The sequence below is a fragment of the Pleurodeles waltl genome, chromosome 4_1, assembly GCF_031143425.1.
Source record: "Pleurodeles waltl isolate 20211129_DDA chromosome 4_1, aPleWal1.hap1.20221129, whole genome shotgun sequence".
NCBI lineage: Eukaryota > Metazoa > Chordata > Amphibia > Caudata > Salamandridae > Pleurodeles > Pleurodeles waltl.
In genome coordinates this window covers 64,442,606-64,463,146 of record NC_090442.1, presented here as the reverse complement: position 1 = coordinate 64,463,146, position 20,541 = coordinate 64,442,606, and the positions used below count along the sequence as shown (strand labels likewise).

The 20,541-nt window shown below is 46.4% G+C and overlaps 1 long non-coding RNA gene across 1 annotated transcript in view; it reads left to right on the top strand.

Annotated features, from left to right (window-relative positions):
• Positions 1 to 20,541, top strand: part of LOC138287403 (uncharacterized) — a 664,150-nt gene that overhangs the window by 155,402 nt on the left and 488,207 nt on the right. Inside the window, exon 2 of the long non-coding RNA XR_011202209.1 lies at positions 10,015 to 10,081. This is a non-coding gene — a long non-coding RNA (uncharacterized lncRNA). The remainder of the gene's footprint in view (positions 1 to 10,014; positions 10,082 to 20,541) is intronic.

The following is a 20,541-nucleotide window of genomic DNA, read 5'->3' as shown; positions in this document are numbered from 1 at the left end:
TTCAGGGTGGTAGACTTGATTCCTTCTGCTGGGGTGTTCACTTTAGAAAGTCAAGTAGAGTTCACCAACTGTAATAGTTTTAGGCATCACAGTGTCTCTTTGTGGTCCAGTCATATTCACCGGCCACAAAGGAGATCTCAGCCCCTTTAGAAAGATGGAGTTAGACAGGGCAGTGGCACAGGGTGGCTTGTTTCCTGCAGGGAACACCAATACTCTCTTGTTGGCTCAGAAGTGTATGTTTGCCAAGAGGAGGCACTGCTCTAAAGCTCTTTGCGCGCTCTTTGTAATAGGTGTTGAGGTTTTGCCATTCCACTGGGACCATTTCTCCTTCAAAGCTTGGACCTCACCTATGAAGCATCCATGGTCTATGAGGTAAAGCAGGCTGAGTTGGCTGGTCTTGTGGACTGATCACTGGATCCAAAAGGTGGGGTTGTGACTAGTCCCCCAGGCAACACTTCAGTAGGTGGGCAGGTAGGGCTCTTTGCCCTGGAGGTAGACGGCCACATACTGTGGGGAAAGCACCAACGCAAGTCTAACCACGGCAACTCAAGTTCAAATGCGTCCAAGGTAATGGGAAAAGGAGCATGTGCTAATTCAGTTCTGGGAGTCCAACTTCAATGAGATGTGATGCTTCCTATAAACTCTATGGACCCCCACCTATCAGAGACAAGGGTGGGGTAATTGTTTACAATCTCACCATGATTGGAAGTCAGGGGTTCAAGGCCATAGCAGGCATTTTTGAAAATTAGACCTCTTCTATATTCTGCAGTGATGAAAACTTCTAATCACTGCAAGGTATGTAAAGGCACCAAGTGATATCCACTGGTTTCTAAACTTTAGAAAACACTGCATACTCCACTCAGTACCCTTGCATACCTTGCAATGATTAAAAGATGTCATCACTGCAGAGTATGAATGAGCGGGCTCCAAGTGATATGCAGTGGTTTCTAATATTTAGAAATCGCTGCTTATGCAGTACACTGCATACCACATGGTGCCCTTACATACTCTGCAATGATTAAAAAGTTTATGCAAGGGAGCCACCTATCTCCATTTTGGGATGCAAGGGTTCATTTTCCATTCACACAATAGCACCAAATGCCCACTCGGACTATCTGTGGAATTCTGTGAAATCTGACAGAATTTTAATGCAATTCCGAGTGATACTGTGGAATCAAACTCTGTGAATCCCAGCCACTCTTCCAAAAACTACTTCATTTATTATGGGACATTCATGATCTTTTAGACACATTCTCTGCTAATAATTTGGATGCTTTTAAAGCAACTCTTAAGGTTTTTATCCTTTCTATGCTGCTACAAATAAACACTATCACAATTTTTTCAAAAACATATTAAAAATCTAGAATGTTTATATTTTTATTCCAAGACATCTCATACACTTGCAGAATTAGTTCCAGATATAATGGATTTGAAGAAACTAGTAACTGAAAATCAATGTAACACTATATTGCATACAAAACAAAGTTTTATGGAGGTCTAAATAAATTGGGTAAGATGCTTAATAACTATTTAAAAATCAAATCAGAGCCTAAATTATGATCTTGAGGTATTATTGGGGAAGATAATTGTATGCTAGTTTCTAACAAGGACATCACTCAACCTTTCAAAATATGTAGGAAAACGTACACTCTGAGATAGTCTCACCTTCGCATAAATATTTACATGTCTTCCTTTGTGAAATTATTCAACCTAGTACATGTAATTTAGAATTTTCTCTTTTTAAGACGGATGTTAGCTTGTCAAAGGTCAAAGAAGACAGTTGCTCCTCTTGAAGGTTTGCCGAACCACTTCATGATTGTTTTCTACTGAACTTATTTCACATTTTGCCTCTATCTTACAGTTGTCCTGACATTACAACTCATTTATTTCCAACTGTACTTGCCCTGGCAGTCTTTTTGGAATCATTATTTACTAATGCTAATTAGTCCAAAAGCTGGCAAACATCACACATTCTGGAGTAAATATAGCCCTTTTGTTAATAGTGATTATGAACATTTTGAAAACATTTTAACTACCACGCTTAAATCCTTTGTCCAAAATCTGACCAATCAGGATTTATCAAAGGTAGATTATGCTTTCAATCTGCAAAGTTAGTTCTTAATGTTATTTCGAAAGCATCAGCCGTTTGTGTACCTGCTTCAGAATAATCATTAGAGGCTTGTTAGAATTTGGGTCTCTAGTTGGCAGAGGTATGCACCCTTGCCAAGTAGGGACCACAATCCTAGTCAGGGTAAGTCAGTTACACGCCATAAATTAACCTGTGCTCACTCGCTGGTATCTTGTCACAGAGCATGCAGGCTTGACATAGGAGGCAGTGTGTATAGTATTTGTACAATATTTAAACAATAACACAGTCAAAACACTACAAAAATACTCCACACCAGGTTAGAAAAATAGGTTATGATTTTATAAATGAAACAAGACCAAAATGAAAATAATCCATCCAGTAGAAGTTGAGATGTACATTTTTGAGGATTAAGGCCCTCATTCCGACCTTGGCGGGCGACTACCGCCACCCGCCATGCGGGAACCGCCAAGTGGCCGCCATGCGGCCACTTTACCGCGGCCCACATTCCGACATTCCCGCTGGGCCGGCGGGCGCTAACCATGTTAGCGCCCGCCGGCCCAGTGGGAATGAGGCCGCAACACAGGAGCCGGCTCCTAATGGAGCCGGCGGTGTTGCGGCTGTGCGACGGGTGCAGTTGCACCCGTTGCGCTTTTCACTGTCTGCCATGCAAACAGTGAAAAGCAGGCCGGGGCCCTGTTAGGGGGCCCCTGGACACCCGGTACCGCCAGCCTCTTCCTGGCGGTGTACACCGCCAGAAACAGGCTGGCGGTAAGGGGGTCATAATCCCGAGGGCAGCGCTGCTTGCAGCGCTGCCCTGGCGGATTATCACCGCCGGGGGGAAATCGGCGGGACACCGCCATCCCCGGTGGTGCGACCGCGGCTTTACCGCCGCGGTCGGAATGGGGTTTGAAGCACCGCCAGCCTGTTGGCGGTGCTTCCGTCATTCTTGCCCTGGCGGTCAAAGACCGCCAGGGTCAGAATGACCCCGTAAATGTGAGTATAGCGCTTAGAAGCAAATATCGCTTAAAGAGTTAGTTGGTCACGCTGGACTGGGACAAGTCAAAAGCTGAGGTCGCCTGCAATCGAGAGCAGGCCGAATACAGGATCTGCACAGGGCCTACTGAGTAAAAGTACATTAGTCCTTGTCACAACGTAAAATGCGTCGGTAATTGCCATGCAGTTGAGATGTTGCATTAAATGTCTCCACACAACTGTGGTGATGCATCGGTATGGGAGTGAAGCATTGGTTCTGAAGTGTGACTGTTCTGAATTGGATGTGCTTGGTTCTACACGCAATGCAGCGGTGCATCCATTCCGGAGCAGTGGTTCCAAGTGCGATGCACCGATTTGGTGCCCACTACAGTGACAATTGCACTCACAGAAGAGGCTCAATCAATCAGTCAATTGTAGAGCTTGGCACTGTCACCCTGGGGGATCTGGGCGCTGGGGTGTGATGTCTCTGTTGTAGAGCCAGGTCTCTTCCTGAAGTCTGTGAGAAAGGATGCAGTTCGGAGGAGTACGGGTAGGCCTTGACAGTGATGTAGGAGAAAGAGGGGCCACCGCTACTAATGCAACGGGTTCTGTGTGTGTATGCAAGGGCCAAAGAAGAGGAGCAGAGGTGTTTGGTGGGTTGATGGAAGTGTAGTTGGTGGTTGATGTAGTCCGGTCCTTGATCGTGCAGAGCTTTGTAGGCATGGGTGAGGAGCTTGAAAAGGCATCTCTTCAGTGGAGGTGTCTGAGGTGGTGGGAGATGTAAGTACATTTGGGTAGGTCCAACACAAGTCTGGCTGCTGTGTTCTGTATGTTCTGGAGTCTTTTTTAGGAGCTGGGAGGAGATGCCAGCATAGAGGGCATTTCCATAGTTGAAGCTACTGGTGACAACTGCCTGGGTTTTCCTGGTCTTAGCTGGGACCCATGTGAAGATTCTGCAGAGCATGCAGAGAGTGTGGAAGCAGTAGGAAGCTACTGCATTGGTCTGCTGCTTCATGGTCAGTTCGCTGTCAAGGATGATGCCAAGATTACACACATGGTTGGTGGTTTTGGGAATGGGTCCAGGTTCGACTGTCCACCAGCTGTCATCCCATATGGATGTGTTTTTCCCGAAGATCAGAACTTCGGTTTTCTCTGAGTTGAGTTTGAGGCAGTTCGTTTTCATCCATTCCGATACGTTGGCCACGGCATTGCGGAAGTTTGTTCTGGTGGTTGAAGGGACATCCATGAGCGAGAGGATGAGCTGAGTTCTGTCTGCATAGGAGATGATGGTCCGTGGTATCTGATGATGTCTGCCAGGGGGGGTCAAGTAGGTATTAAACAATGTGGGGCTGAGGAATGAACCTTGGTGTATGCCGCATATAATGTTCTTGGGTGCTGAGGTGAAGGGAGGCAGCCGGATGCTCTGGGTGCATCCTGTCAAGAAGGAGGTGATCCATTTGAGGACGTCGTCTTGTATGCCGATGCTATGGAGTCTGGTGATAAGGGTGTGATGTGATACGGTGTTGATGGCAGGTGATAGGTTGAGGAGGATAAGTGCAGCAGTCTCCCCGTGATCGAGGAGTGCTCTGACGTCACCTGTGGCAGGGATGAGCTTGGTCTTGGTGCTAGGGTTGGAAAAGAATTCTGATTGGGAGATGACCAGTTGGTTGTTTCTTCCAGGGAGCTGGTGAGCTGATTATTGATGGCCTTCTTGAGTACTATGGCAGTGTGGGGGAGCAGGGAGATAAATCAGGAGTTTTTGAGTTAGCTAGGGTCAATGGAGGGTTTCTTTCGGAAGTGTCTGATTCCTGCTTGTTTCCATTTGTCTGGTAAAAACTGCTGAGGTGATGGAGGTGTTGAGGATGCTTGTGAGTTCTGTGCTGATATGGTTGTTTATTATGTTAAACAGGTGGCGGAATATGGTTTTGTGGGTGCTCCGGAGTGGATGGATGACATGATGGTTGAGGTGGATGGGTGGTGAGTAGTGCCCATGTAGTGATTTTTCTGTTGGTGTGCGCAGGTGGTTTGAGCCAGCTGACATTGGAGATCGTAGGTTTGAGGTCGAAGTTGTTGGAGATGGTAGCAAACTTGCAGTGACAGAAGTCTGAGAAGGTGTCGTACAGTTCTTGAGAGGGGTGGATAGTGTCCTGTGTGGCAGTCAGGTTGGAGTATTCTTTGCAGATTCTGAAAAGTTCTTTGGGGGGTTTGCTGCTGAGTCAATGCGGGTTGTGATGGCCACTCTCTTGGCTTCCTTGTTTTGCTGGTGGTAGTTGAGGGCTACATTGTGGGGAGTTCTATCGGAGGGGTTCCTGATGGATCGCTATTGTTTCTCAAGTCTGTAGCAGATGCGATTGATGGCTCTGAGCTCCGGGATTCACCAGCCTGCGTGTCCTGAGGTTTTATTGGTTCTGGCTTGTTTCAGCAGGGCGACTCTGTCTGCACACTCGATGACCCAGGTCAAGACATTTAGGACGACCCTGTTGAGGTCGGATGAGGCCTTGGGTTGGGATGAATCGAGGGTCTGCGTACACTGTGTTTCTATTACTTTGCCCCAGTTGTGGTAGTCGGCTCTGTGATTCTTGGTGGAGGTGTATGGAGCACCGGCAATGATGAAGTGGATGATGCTGTGGGCAGACCAGGAGAGTTCAGTGACATGGCTGAATCTGACTCTGTTGCTGGAGATGAAGAGTGGTTCGAGTGTGTGTCCAGCTTTATGGGTGGGTATGGTGACCAGCTGGGTGAGGCCTATGTTGCTCATGTTCCCGAGGAGAGTGGTGGAGTTGGCGTTGTTTAGGTCGTCAATGTGGAAATTGATGCAATTATGCTAGGGATGGCATCGCGAAGGCTGGTCGAGGTCCTGGGGGTCTGTATATGAGGGTGCCTCTTACGGTTGTCTTGGCAAAGGTTTGTTGCTGGAATTTGAGGTGTTTGATAAGGGGTGTGGGGTTGCCATTGGTAGTGGTGCATCGGATGGTGTTTTTGAAGATGATGGCAATGCCCCCACCGTGTTTTTTGGTGTGGTCTGTGTGAGATCTTGTAGCTGGCTTTTATTGCAGTGGCGATGTCGGGGTTCGAGGAGAGGTTCAGTTGTGAAGGCTATGTCGAGGGAGAGGGAGGTGATGGTATCCCATATTTCCATTGCTTGTTTGCAGAAGGATCAGGCATTGAGCAGGATGCACCTGAGCAGTTCTGGGCTGTTTGTGGTCTTCCAGGTGGGTGTGCTGCGGTGTCCTGTGTGGGCTGGCAGCTCTGTGTGCAGGAGAGGTGGCATTGTCTGCAAGTGGAGGGGTCTTTGGTTGCTTGAGGGGAGGCAGTGTAGCAGTTGCTGTTGAAGTGTCTAGAGTTTAGGGATTGAGCTCCTCAATGGAGTAGCAGTGGATGGTGAGAGGGCCATGGTTCCTGCTAGTAGGCGTGTTCCAGGCACGGATGGGTGCAGACGGGCTTGCCTACATTAAGTAGGTCCTGAAGGGGCACTGGGTGGCAGGAGGTGGGAGGAGAGAAAAAGGTGGAAAGCAGGAGGGAGCTGGGCAGGAGAGCATGGCGAGAGAAAACAGCACAGAGAGGAAGAAAAATTAGCAAAACAGAGGCAATCTTGCCAAAGAAAAGCACATAGGCCTCAAAAAAGAATGGCACGAAGAGGAAAAACTAAAGCAGTGCAGGCAGTACCAGCAAAAGAAAGGCACAAGGGGGGCAAAAGAGAAAGCGTCACAGAGGGGAAAATGAGCAGAGTGGAGGCACTAAGGTCAGAGGAAGGCATAAGGAGCACAAAGCGAAGGAAGAAAGGTGAGCGCCATGAGGCAGTAAGGCAGGAGAAAGGCACAAGGAAGAATAGCAGGAGAGCTGCGTGAAGAATGCGGATGCTGGGCGGCAAAGTCAGGAGACCTCTCGCAGGAAAGCTGGCAGGAGGAACTGTGTTGGTTCCACTGGAACCTAGGTCAACTTCCAAGGGTCCAGAACTGGGGTGTCACCACTTGACAGGACAGACTCACAAGCAGATGAGCCCAATAGTTGGAACAGGAGGGTTCTAGGTCTTTTGTGTCCCTGAGACTTAGCAAACAGAAGGCAAGCCAGCAAGCCCTTGGAAATACTCTGGGGTCAAGTGATGCATGTCTAGTCCTTCTCACACAGGCAGGGGTGAACAGAGCAGGCAGCAGGGCATCTCAGCAAGGCAAGAGCACAGCAAGGCAGAGACCAGCAAAGCAGCAGTACATCAGAGTAGCAGTCCTTTCAGCACAGTAGTTCTTCTTCCAGTCATATTAGTCACAGGTCCAGAAGTGTACTGAGTTGGTGGTGTCAGGGGTCCAGTATTTATACCCAGTTGTGCCTTTGAAGTGGGGAATACTTCAAAGAAAACCTTTGAAGTGCACTGGGTCCCTGTCCTTCCTGCCCTTGCTCCAGACTCACCCAGTGGGGATGCAGCTCGTTGTTTGGGGACAGGCCCAGCCCTTTCAGGTGCAGGTGTCAGCTCCTCCCTTCCATCTAGCCTAGGAAGACGCATTAGCGTGATGATGGGCCATCAGGTAGTGAATGGCCCATCAGGTACACCAAAGCTACCTTTGTGTGTGGATATCTGGAGGGAATGCACAAAGTCCAGCTGTCACCCACTCCAGTCATGTTTTGGAGACATGCAGAAGGCACAGAATGATTTAGGTAAGACAAATGCCCACTTTCAAGTGGCATTGTTAGACTTGCAGCTTCAAATCCAACTTCACTACAAGTTGTGATTTTAAATTGTGAGTCCACGAATACCAAACATGAAATATATATGTTGTCTTGATTGGAAATTACACATATAAAATGTAATAAGGTAATCCCAATGTCAACCTTTGGGACTGATAGGCCTTGCAGTAGTGGAAATACAATTGGAGAGTTTTTTAACCACCAGCATATGATAAGCTGAAAAGTACATGTCCTACCTTTTAAGTACATTACATTATGACATCTGGGTTGTGTAGGGCCTACTTTAGGGGTGACCTATATGTATAAAGAGGGACAATTTAGACCTGACAAGAGGCTTATCTTGCCAGGTCAAAGTGTCAGAGTAAACTACACACACAGGTTCTGCAATGGCAGACCCAAGACATAAAGCCATAATTAGATGGCCACTGAAGTGGGTGGCACAATGAGTGCTGCATGCCCACTAGTAACATTTAATTTACAGGCCCTGGGCAAATGTAGTGTCATTTACTAGGGATGTAAAAGGAAATTAAATATGCCAAATGTGGATACACCAATATTGCCATGTTCAGGGGAGAGAGCACAAGCACTCTAGTACTGGATAGCAGTGGTAAAGTGCACAGAGTCCTAATGCAAACAAAAATGAGATCAGAAAAATAGAGGAGTTAGCCAAAAAGTTGAGGGAAGACCACCCTAAGGCTGTCAAGACTAAGACTCAATAGGTTTTTGATAATAGAAGTTAATCATTAATACTTTACTCCTTTGAATAGTTTGTTTTTGGCTCTGATCACATTCAATTGCTTATCATTCATTGTTCCAATCTTAGGGCTGGTATATTGGTTACTAATTTTATGCACCACATCACACCTTCATTTATCTAGTGGATCACAACGTGGCTCTCTCCTTTCTCTCCCCTTTTTATCCAGGGAACCTTTTCTAGAGAGAATAAGGAACACTCATTTAATAGAAGGTTTTCAATTTAAAAATATCAATGTGAAATGATCTGCGCATGCTGATGCTATACTTCTATATGTAACTAATCCCACATTTTCGCATATCTACTTTTTGTAACACGCCAAATTATACTCTTCAGTTTCAGGATGGGAGCTCATTTTCAATAAAACAAAAGTTCTACCTCTTAATAAAAGTTCTGATTTTCATTGGAATAATATTAAACAAACTAGTATTTATTATTCCACTAATCCTAGGCATATAATTGATTTCAATAGTTTCTGTCTTGAAAGACAACATAATACATTATTTTCTTTTTTGTTTCTGCTTTTTAAATTTTGTGGGGCAGGTTAGACACGATTAAACTCTATCCATGGAATGTTTTGTTTTGTTTTATCTATACTACCCCATAGATTGCATACTTTCTGTTTAAACAGTTATAATAAAGTGTTGTAAAATTTTATATAGAATAAAAAATTTCCTAGAACTGCACTCCCAATGGTAAAAGTACCAAAATATGAAGTAAGTGTCAGATTCACTGATATAAATTATAATCTAATTATTTTATTATTGAACAAGTGCTTTGTTTACTAAATAATTATGACTAATTATTATGAATCATCTCTGGCTTCTAAATAGCTATGAGGTGAATGAACATTATTGTCAACCAAGATTTCAAATTTTTGATGATTTCACGTTATCTCAATTTATAACCTACAGGATAATTTTCGAATTTCTCAATCATTTATTGAACAATATTTTATCTCCAAAAGGAATTGAGGTAAATGGACCTGATGATTTAAATATTGACAAAAAATTCTTTAGGGTGGTTTAATATATGTCAACTGATTACTGACACCGAAGACAGCAACAATTCATAAACTTTGCATCATTCTCCAATGCTTGTTCATAAAACTGCAAAAGAATGTAAATGGGACCAAGATCTTCATAACTCTAAGTGCATTCAAACTTGAGAGAAAATGTGCATACATTTGAACAAGAAGACAAGCTAATATAACTCAATCTCACAGAACAATGTTAGCACCTCTCAAAAATAAATTCCCTTGTTTTCTCTGAAGATAGAATTTGTTGTTAGTGAAAATTTGTCTCTACTTTTAGGTTATTGTGGTGGAGGGATCCGGGCTACAGAGGACATGGACGCAGATTTCAAGAACCCTTGACAGGGATTTTAGGTGATTTATTTGAGTGACAGGAGAGGTGGAACAAAAATATAATGGTAGGTCTTCTTTTCTTCCCTTGTTTTTCTTCTGCGTGAGCGTTGGATTGCTACGGGTCTTTCAACGGTTTTCTTTTCTTCCTCTTAGGTGGCGCTCTGGGTGTCCTCCTCTGGGTATCGCGATTTCTCTCGAAAGAACAAAAAGGACACAGCAGGTAAGTGGGACGGTATTTCCTTGTTTCTTAATTTTAGGGTTTAGTGTGGGGGAGGTGTGAGGGGATACGAAGTGAACGATAATAAAATTAAGACAAGTGATGTTTTTAGTGGGGAGTTAGGAGCTTGTGAGGGTAGGCTGTCCTGGGCTCTGTTTAGGCTAGAGGTCGGGTGGGAAGGTGCCCTGGTAGCTCCCCAGTCCTTCTCCTCCCCCTTCTACTTCTCCCCTCTCTGCCTCCTCTTCTCCCTCCTTATGGTGGCTGCCCTTGAAGAGGGCACGTACCTTGTGCAGCCACGACCCTCCTGGGCCGTGGCAGGCTGTCTCGTTTCCTCTCGGTCGTTCCAGCTTTACAGGGTCTGTACGGAGTGCCGGTGCAGCACGGCTCGTTGCTCCGGTCACGGGCGTCTCCTCCCGGTCGGGATCTTTCCTCGTCTTCTCCTCTCTCCTCGATGGGGATCCGTGGCGTCTCTCCTGCTCCTTCCTTTCGCGCTCTTCTCTCGCGGCGTCTTCCTTTTGTGGTCGCTCGGCAACCCGGAAGTCCGGTGCCGATTGTCGTCTCCGCCCCCACGCGTCTCCTTGACGACGTGGACGGAAGCCGGAGGAGGCGTTCGGCGAACGCCAGTGTTGCACGAAGGTAGGCGAGGCGAGCGACGCCCGCCTACATACCCCTTCCCATGAACGGGACTGGTATAGGACCGTGGAGTCTGGGCAGCGGGAGAGAAAGTCAGCGGGACATTGTCGAGACCCATGAATGTGACGGACCTGAAAGGTAAAGGGTTGTAATTCAAGGAACCAGCGCAACACTCGGGAATTGGTATCCTTATGGGATGCCAACCATGTCAAGGGTGCATGATCGGTGTAAAGGATGAAAGGGCGACCCAGGAGATAGTATTGTAAACATTCTATTGCCCACTTTATGGCAAGGCATTCCTTCTCGATGGTAGGATAGTTTGTTTCCCTAGGTAACAACTTCCTACTGATATATACAATGGAGTGATCAAGTCCCTGATCGTCTGGTTGCGCTAATACGGCCCCTAACCCGACATTGGAAGCGTCGGCAAAAAGATCAAAAGGTCTGGAAAAATCAGGACATCTTAACACAGGTTCTGTAGACAGGAGTTCTTTGAGACAGTGAAACCCCTGGAGTTGTGAGGGAGAAAAAGGAGGAAGGGTGTTTGAGTATTGCTTCTTTAACAGGTCAGTAAGGGGGGCCGTAATGGTCGAGTACTGTGGTATAAACCGTCGGTAGTACCCTACCAACCCCAGAAATGAACGGAGTTCTTTCTTAGTTTTGGGGAGTGGTATCTGTCTAATGGTGTCTACCTTATCTTTTTGTGGACTCAACACTCCCTTACCGATGACATAACCAAGATAAGCAATCTGGGTCTGTCCCAGGACACATTTTTTTGGATTGGCGGTAAGGCCTGCGGCTGCCAGTGCTGAGAACACTTTCTCTAGATGGAGGAGGTGGTCTGGCCAGGTAGGACTAAAAATGACAATGTCGTCGAGATAGGCGGCCGTAAAGTCATGGAAGGGTCTCAAAAGCCGATCCATCAAGCGTTGGAATGTCGCCGGGGCACCATGAAGGCCGAATGGGAGGACGGTAAATTGATATAACCCCGAAGGGGAAAAAAACTCTGTCTTCTCTTTGCCCGATGGAGCTAAGGGAATCTGCCAATATCCCTTCGTCAGATCAATAGTGGACATAAAACGGGCCTGCCCGATTTTTTCTAGAACTTCATCTACCCGGGGAATGGGGTAGGTATCGAAGAGTGACACCTCATTGAGTTTTCGGAAATCGATACAGAAGCGGACCGAACCGTCCGGTTTCGGCACTAGGACTACAGGAGAGCACCATGGACTTGTGGATGTTTCAATGACTCCTAGAGATAACATCTTTGTTATCTCTTCCTCTATAAGGATTTTTCTAGCTTCGGGGATTCGATAGGGACGTAGGCGCACAATTTGGCCCTCAGGTGTTCGAATATGATGTTGAACCAAAGAAGTTCTTCCCGGAAGTTCAGAGAAGAAGCTGGCATAAGTTTGGATTAGCCCCATTAACTGTCTTGTCTCCATCTCAGAAAGGGACTTATTGATACTGGGGAGTTTTTGTGGGTCTGGTTGGGATGTGGGGCATAGTTCCAACCCTAGTGGGTTTGTCGGGGTGATCAGGTATCCCCTTCCAGGTGCATCGTTGTTGTTTCCAGGGTCCTCCCATTTCTTTAATAGATTGATGTGATAAATTTGGGTTCGTCTTGGGTGGTTATTTAGTTCAACCAAATAGGTAACCGGGGTGACCGCTTTTACTACCCGATACGGACCTTGCCATTTGGCTATTAGCTTATGTTCAGAGGTGGGTCGTAGGATCAATACCTTATCGTTGGGTTGTAGTACCCGTAGTTTGGTACCCTGATCATAGTAGTTTTTTTTATTTTCTTGGGCTTTCTCTAAATGGTGTCTTACATCCTCCCAAACCGTCTGGAGATGGGTCTTTAATTTGTGAATATAGTCTAGAATGGGTCGCTCCTCAGTGTTCTCCTCCTCCCACAATTCCGCCGCCATATCTAGTAAATTGTGGGGTTGCCTCCCAAATACAAGTTCAAACGGGCTATGCCCGGTAGAGGATTGTTCATGTGTCCTTATTGCATACAACACTAGGGGAAGTTTCTGATCCCAGTCTTTTCCCGTCTCGCTCACTATTTTCCTCAAAAGGGTTTTGACCGTGCGATTATATCGCTCTACTAAACCATCCGTTTGTGGGTGATATACTGACGTCTTTATCTGGAGCACGCCTAGGGACTTACATATCTGTTTCATAAGTCCAGATACGAACGGTGTCCCCTGGTCAGTAAGGATTTCTTCAGGGAAACCAACTCGGGAAAAAAATGTGATCATGGCTTGTGCAACTGCCTTAGTGGTGGTACTGGTAAGTGGAATCGCTTCTGGATACCTGCTCGCAGAATCGACCAGGACGAGAATATGGGTGTGTCCTTTACTGGATGGCAAAACGGGTCCAACTAGATCCATACCAACTCATTTGAATGGGGTATCGATAATAGGTAATGGCCGTAACGGGGCTCTTCTAGTGGCTCCCGGTTCTACTAGTTGACATTTTGGGCAGTGGGCACAATATCGTCGGATATGCGCATATACTCTGGGCCAGTAAAACCGTCTCAGTAAGTATTCCTCGGTTTTCTCCCGGCCACAATGACCTCCCCCGGTTGGTTATGGGCTAGGAAGAGTACCTGAGTTCTGTACGGTTCGGGAACTACGAGCTGTCTCTTCTCCCCATTTACGTTTGTGGTTACTCTATATAGCAAGTCCTTGTGTACCAAGAAGTAGGGACCTACCTCTCCAGTAGAGGCGGTTTTGGCATTCTTCCAGGCATTCCCTAGGGTAGGATCTTCGCGTTGACTCATTCTAAAAGATATGGGGGCGCTGTCTATATTGGCCACTAATCTCTCTTCTTCCTTCCGGACTGGTTTAGTTGAAAATCTCTGTTTCTCTGCTCTCTTTTCTTTTCGTGTTAACTTTTTCCTTTCGGGGGGGCTATATATAGAATCATCCCAGAAAGGAGCAGTACCCCACCAATCATCCACCGGATTATGCTTCCGTGTTTGATCCAGGATCTCATTACACCTCTGATAATCAGTCCCAATGACACACTCCTCTATTAAGTTATCCATGAGCCCCATGGAGAGGAGGTCAAGGTGAGTGTTCCATTCTACTTCTACCACCGAAAGGGGGTACTGAGCACAGTCCCCGTGAATGCAACATATCGTTACCCAATGATCGTCATTAGGTTTGACAGGGCTGATTATACTACGACGCATTACCGACTGAGTCAATCAAGGCCATGACCGGAAGTCCATTTATCCGAAGAGGGTGTTTGAAGGACACATCACTTTTCCCCAGGCACAGGACTCTTCCTCGAGTAACTCCTATTTCCATCGGCTCTACACCCTCATGTTTTTTTGGACATCCACGGGCGATATGACCCCACTCCCCACAACTGAAACACTGAGGTTGTTGCATGGGATTTCTCTCGGTACTCCGGGAGGGTCCTGGTTCTTCAGCTGTTCGTCTGGGTGGAAAATGGGGAGGAGCTATAGGCATTTTACCCAAGGGCCGGGGTTGTTGATGTTTCACATCTACAGACCTGTGGTAGGCGCATGCCAGGTCAACGGCTGTCTCGGTGTCTATTTTAGGGTGCTGCCTTATCCAGTTTTGGGTGCTGGGAGGCAGGGAATCAAGGTACTGTTCTAAGATAATGACTTTGATAACGTCCTCACGGTCAGTCCCTACGGGTCCCAGCCATTTTAGTCCCAGGTCCTTCACCCGGTAATAATAGGTACGTGGGTCTTCGTTGGGTCCCCATTTAACCTTGCAAAATTTGGCCCTATAATACTCAGTATCATGACCCACACGCTCTAAAATACTTTTCTTTATCTCAGAATATGGGGTGGTGCCACCTGGATTGGCCGCCTGATAAGCGGATTGAAGAGTGCCCGTCCAGAGGGGAGCAATGTATTGGCCCCACCTATTTTCAGGCCATTGAGCTGAGGAGGCTACTCTTTCAAAGTTCGTGAAAAAAGAATCGGGATCTTCTCCCTCCTGGTACTTTTGTAATACCGAACTTGGCACGTTTGGATGTACCTTGCTGGCAGCGATTGTGTCGGTCAGTTTTTGGAGAGCAGTCTCATGGACCAGTTGATTACTGGCCATTATAGTGGCCTGACTCTTTAGTGCGGTTTGCAGGGCCTCTCTGTCCTGCTTGGCCTCCCTTTGTTGCCCTTCCCACACTAACTGGAGGTGGCGTTGACCTTCCGCAAGTTGTTTGATCATGTCCTCGAGGCTGGGTTTGTCCTCCATAGTTGTATCGTCTCTGTATGCCCGTATGGAACCGAAATCCCACTTCTGACACCACTGTGGGGGAGGGATCCGGGCTACATAGGACACGGACGCAGATTTCAAGAACCCTTGACAGGGATTTTAAGTGATTTATTTGAGTGACAGGAGAGGTGGAACAAAAATATAATGGTAGGTCTTCTTTTCTTCCCTTGTTTTTCTTCTGCGTGAGCGATGGATTGCTCTCTGGGTGTCCTCCTCTGGGTATCGCGATTTCTCTCGAAAGAACAAAAAGGACACAGCAGGTAAGTGGGACGGTATTTCCTTGTTTCTTAATTTTAGGGTTTAGTGTGGGGGAGGTGTGAGGGGGTACGAAGTGAACGATAATAAAATTAAGACAAGTGATGTTTTTAGTGGGGAGTTAGGAGCTTGTGAGGGTAGGCTGTCCTGGGCTCTGTTTAGGCTAGAGGTCGGGTGGGAAGGTGCCCTGGTAGCTCCCCAGTCCTTGTCCTCCCCCTTCTATTTCTCCCCCTCTGCCTCCCCTTCTCCCTCCTTATGGTGGCTGCCCTTGAAGAGGGCACGTACCTTGTGCAGCCACGACCCTCCTGGGCCGTGGCAGGCTGTCTCGTTTCCTCTCGGTCGTTCCGGCTTTACAGGGTCTGTACGGAGTGCCGGTGCAGCACGGCTCATTGCTCCGGTCACGGGCGTCTCCTCCCGGTCGGGATCTTTCCTCGTCTTCTCCTCTCTCCTCAATGGGGATCCATGGCGTCTCTCCTGCTCCTTCTTCCTTTCGCGCTCTTCTCTCGCAGCGTCTTCCTTTTGTGGTCGCTCGGCAACCCAGAAGTCCGGTGCCGATTGTCGTCTCCGCCCCCACGCGTCTCCTTGACGACGTGGACGGAAGCCGGAGGAGGCGTTCGGCGATCGCCAGTGTTGCGCGAAGGTAGGCGAGGCCAGCAACGCCCGCCTACAGTTATGCATTTGGCCTCCTATATAAATGTGTAATATATTTTATTGAACCTTTAAAAATTACATGAAAGGTTCTGCTGGCATTACTTTTTCATGCTTTTCTACTGGAATGCATACTTCTGAGGAAAAGTTTTTCTAAATTCTCTTATCTCTTTTGGAACAATGGTTTAGGTCAGTGATTCTTAACCAGTGGTCAGGGGACCCTGCGGCTCCACAAAGCATACTCAAGTGGTCTGCGACTTCTTCGAAAATATAATAATATTAGCATATTATTAAAGTGCATATAAATAAGGAAGCAAAATGCAAAACTGAAAAATAATAAACTTTCTGTAAATTTGACAGAATTTGCAATTGGAGAGTTAAAACTTACCTAGTAACCGCAGATGGATTTGTGGGATCAGTGTATCAAATAGAATATAGTATGGACAATGAGTGGCTTCAAATGAATTTAGAAAAGCTCCAACCTTCCCATTAACATGTAAAAAAAATTAAACATCGTGAATTAAATAACATATTTTATCTTTTGTGTATTTATTTGATCATTGCTTGTTTAAGGCTGGGGTCCCTGCAATCCAGTAATGTCTCAGAGGGGGGTCTCCAGATTTCAATACTGATTCAGTGGGGGTCTCCGGGTACTAGTAGTGATTAAGTGAAGTTAAAAGACTAATAACCACTGGTTTAGGTGAATACCATAGAACTGATTCAGCTGTGGTGATCAATGCCAAAGGTAAAAGGACAAGAGACATTTTTTATTTTCCTGATTGAACCACTTAGATTTGCTCTGGCATAGCATAAAGAGTGTGTGAGAGAGAGAAGTAGTTAGACAAAGGGGAGATAGATCGATAGATAGATAGATAGATAGATAGATAGATAGATAGATAGATAGATAGATACACCGACAGACAGACAGGCCCTCATTACATGACTCTCATTACAAAAAGCCTCCTAATTCTGATGGGACCGGTAACATCAAGTTTTCAAAGTACAGACTAAGGGCCTGATTTAGAGTTTGGCGGATGGGGTTACTCCATCATCCATCACAAACGTGACAGATATCCTGTCTGCCTTATTACGATCCCATTGTATCCTAAGGGAATCGTAATACAGCGGATGGGATTTCTGCCACGTTTGTGACTGAGTCACCCGTGTGTCAAACTCTAAATCAGGCCCTAATATTTCAGCTGGAAATAAATGAGGAATTACTTGGCAATCAGACCCCAAATTACTGATTCCCTCTGTTATTCTTCATTTTTAGTTGACCTTTAGGGTGTAACTCATGATGACACCAATTTTGTCAGCTCCTCTGAGTTACCAGTGCCCACAGTATCGCTAGCTAAGCGTGAGTGGAAAATCTGGCCCATTACCTCAGGTCCTCATAGATAGAGCATCAATAGATAGATTCATTATTTGAGCCAGATGGTCTGAAGAAGGATACAAAGTGACTGGCTAATGCTTAGGAAAAGGCAGTCTGTGACCACACATATATGAGAACCCCTTCCCGACAACCATACCTGGTGCAGCCCATTCCCTCTGGCTGCCCCCTAATAACTCCTGAAACACCTACTTTGTTGCTGCCTCCTCTCCTTGAATACAAAACACAAGAGATGTGATTTCTCCCTGCGATAAGGTTCTTTAGTATTCCGGTGACACATCGTGTTATTGGCCCGGCGCGGTCTGTGCATAATATCCTTTCAGCGATAGTTCTGTCATTACTGTACAAATGCATCACTTATTGTTGCAGCAGACACAGCTGATGGCAGCAGCCAGTGGAGCAGGTAACAATCTTCTTACTGGAAGGATTTCCTGCAGGAGGGGGTGGGCTGCGGTGGAGGACAATGTTGTTAAAGGGAAAGGAAGACCGTGGAAGGTCCACTGTGGCCATGGAGACGGTGCTTGCTTCTGGTAAAAGATGCATAGAAAGGGACCACTGAGACTCTGCACCTCTATGGGAAAGGTGCATAGAAAGGGTGCTCTGTGCCTCTATGTGACACATGTCTAGAAAGGGCCAACTGTGACTCTGCGCCTCTGTGAGAAAGATGCATTTATAAGGCCCACTGTGAATCTGCGCCTCTGTGTGAAAGATGCATAGAAAAGGCCCAGTGTGACTCTGTGCCTCTGTGCGAAAGATGCATAGAAAGGGCCCAGTGTGTGGCTGCACCTCTGTGTGAAAGAGGCATAGAAATGGCCCACTGTGACTCTGCTCCTCTGTGTGAAAGATGTCTAGAAAGGGCTCACTATGTCTCTGCACCTCTGTGTGAAAGATGCCTAGAAGGGTCCCACTATGACTGCGCCTTTATGTGAATGATGCATAGAAGGGATCTACTGTGTCTCTGTGCCTCTTTATGACAGATGCATAGGGAGGTGCCACTGTGACTGTGGAGGATGCTTGCCTCTGTATGACAAATGCATGGAAAGGGCTCAGTGGGACTCTGCACCTCTAGGTGAAATATGCATGGAAAGGGCACTGTGTCTCTACTCCTCTATGTAAAGGATGCATAGAAAGGGCCCACTGTGACTATACGCCTCTATGTGAAAGATGCATAGAAACAGCCCACTGTGACTCTGTGCCTTTATGTGAAAGATGCATAGAAAACATCCACTGTGACTCTATGCCTCTGTGTGAAAGATGCATAGAAAGGGTACATTGTGACTCTGTGCCTCTGTGTGAAAGATGCATAGAAAGGATCCACTGTGACTCTGCACCTTTATGTGAAAGATGCATAGAAAGGATCCACTGTGACTCTGCACCTTTATGTCAAAGATGCATATAAAGCACCCACAGAGATGGTGGAGGGTGATTGCCTCTGTGTGAAGGATGTATATAAAGGTCCCACCTTGACTGTAGAGGGTTGATTGCCTCTGTGTGAAAGATACATAGAGAGATCCCACTGTGACTGTGCAAAACATGCCTAGCAAAGTCCCATCATTACTCTGTTTCCCTGTGTGAACAATGATTAGGGAGAGCCCTGTGATCATGGAGGGTGAGTGGCTCTGTATGAAAGAAGTGTAGAAAGAGACACTGTGACTCTGCGCTTCTATATAAAAGACTCTTATGTGGGGCCTACTGTGACAGAGGAGGGTGCTTGCTTTTGTGTGAAACATGCAAAAAAGAGTCCTCTATTAATCTGTGCCTCTGTGTGAAAGATGCACAAGAAGGGTGTGTTTTAATTACCTGTGCAGAGTGATTGCATCTGTGAAGGATGCATAGAAAGGTCTCACAGTGACTATGTGTAGAGAATGCGTAGAAAAGTCTCACTGTGCCTCTGTGTGGAAGATACCTAGAATGCAAACCTGGTGCCTATGTGCAAAAGATGCAAAGAAAGGACACACTGTGACTATGCAAGGGTGATTGCCTCTGTGTGAATGATGCACAGAAAGATCAAAATGTGACTATGGAACAGTAATTACCTCTGTGTTAAAGATGCATAGCAATGGCACACTGTGACTGAAGGAAAGGCAACACTGTGACTGCAGAAGGGTGACTGCCTCCGTGTGAAAGATGCATAGAAAATGCACACTTTGACTGTGAAGCGTGATTACTGGGGGTAGAGGGGTCAGAGGTGGGCCCACTGTGACTCTGTGCTCCATTTGAAAGATGTATAAGGTGGGTCCATGGAGCGTGTTTACGTCTATGTAAAAGATGTGCAAAAAAGGGTCCACTGTTACTTTGTGCCTCTGTGTGAAACATACAAAAGGAGTGCACACTGTGACTGACTGTCGAGGGTGATTGTGTAAGTGCAGAAAATGCACAGAAAGGGCACACAGTGACTCTGTACCTCTATGTCAAAGAAACATAAGGAGGGCCACTGTGACCCTGAATGGTGCTTGTAAAAGATGTAAAAAAGGCTCCACTGTTACTCTGTGCACTGTGTGAAAGATGCATATGGAGGGCCCCTGTGACCCTGGATGGTGCTTGAGAAAGATGAACAAAAAGGTTCCACTGTTGCTTTGTACCACTGTGTGAAAGATGCATATGGAGGGCATGTTGTGCTCTGAATGGTCAAACTGTCAAATCACCATGTAGCCTGTAAGATAATCAAGCTGCAGATGTCCTCCCACATTTTGCCCTCATTTGGACTACTAGATGCTGGTTTTCAACTATGACAGTACACTGAAATCTGCTAACCAGGTTCCAATGCCTGTGCTCTCTCCCTAAATTGGTAGACATGAATTGTTATCCCCGATCGGAATTTACTTTAACTCCCTAGTAAGTCTCTAGTATATGGTACCAGGTGTACCCCTGGCGAGGGTGTTAAAGAAGTCACCAGGGTCTGAAGACCTGGTTGTGCCATCCTGGGTGACCCCAGCAAACTACTGACATCAGGCCTGCCATTGCAGATTGCAGGAGCAGTGCAAACTGCTCGACTTTGCCCTCACCATGTGTGGCACAGTCCAGTGCACTGCCTTACATATATGTCAGACACCCCTAAGGAAGGCCTTTTCAACACAGGAGACACGGTTCAGTACAATAAATGTGTAGACATGTAAGCACAAGCGTATTTCTCTCTATTGTGTCTTTACCATTAAAGTACACTGTGGGTGATAGCAGATCTATAGGATAACATGGGACTTGCACCCGGGCAGACCTGGGTCGTTAGCTCCATTATGGTACTGCCTAGATATGTGGAGTTTGGTGTCAAATAATGT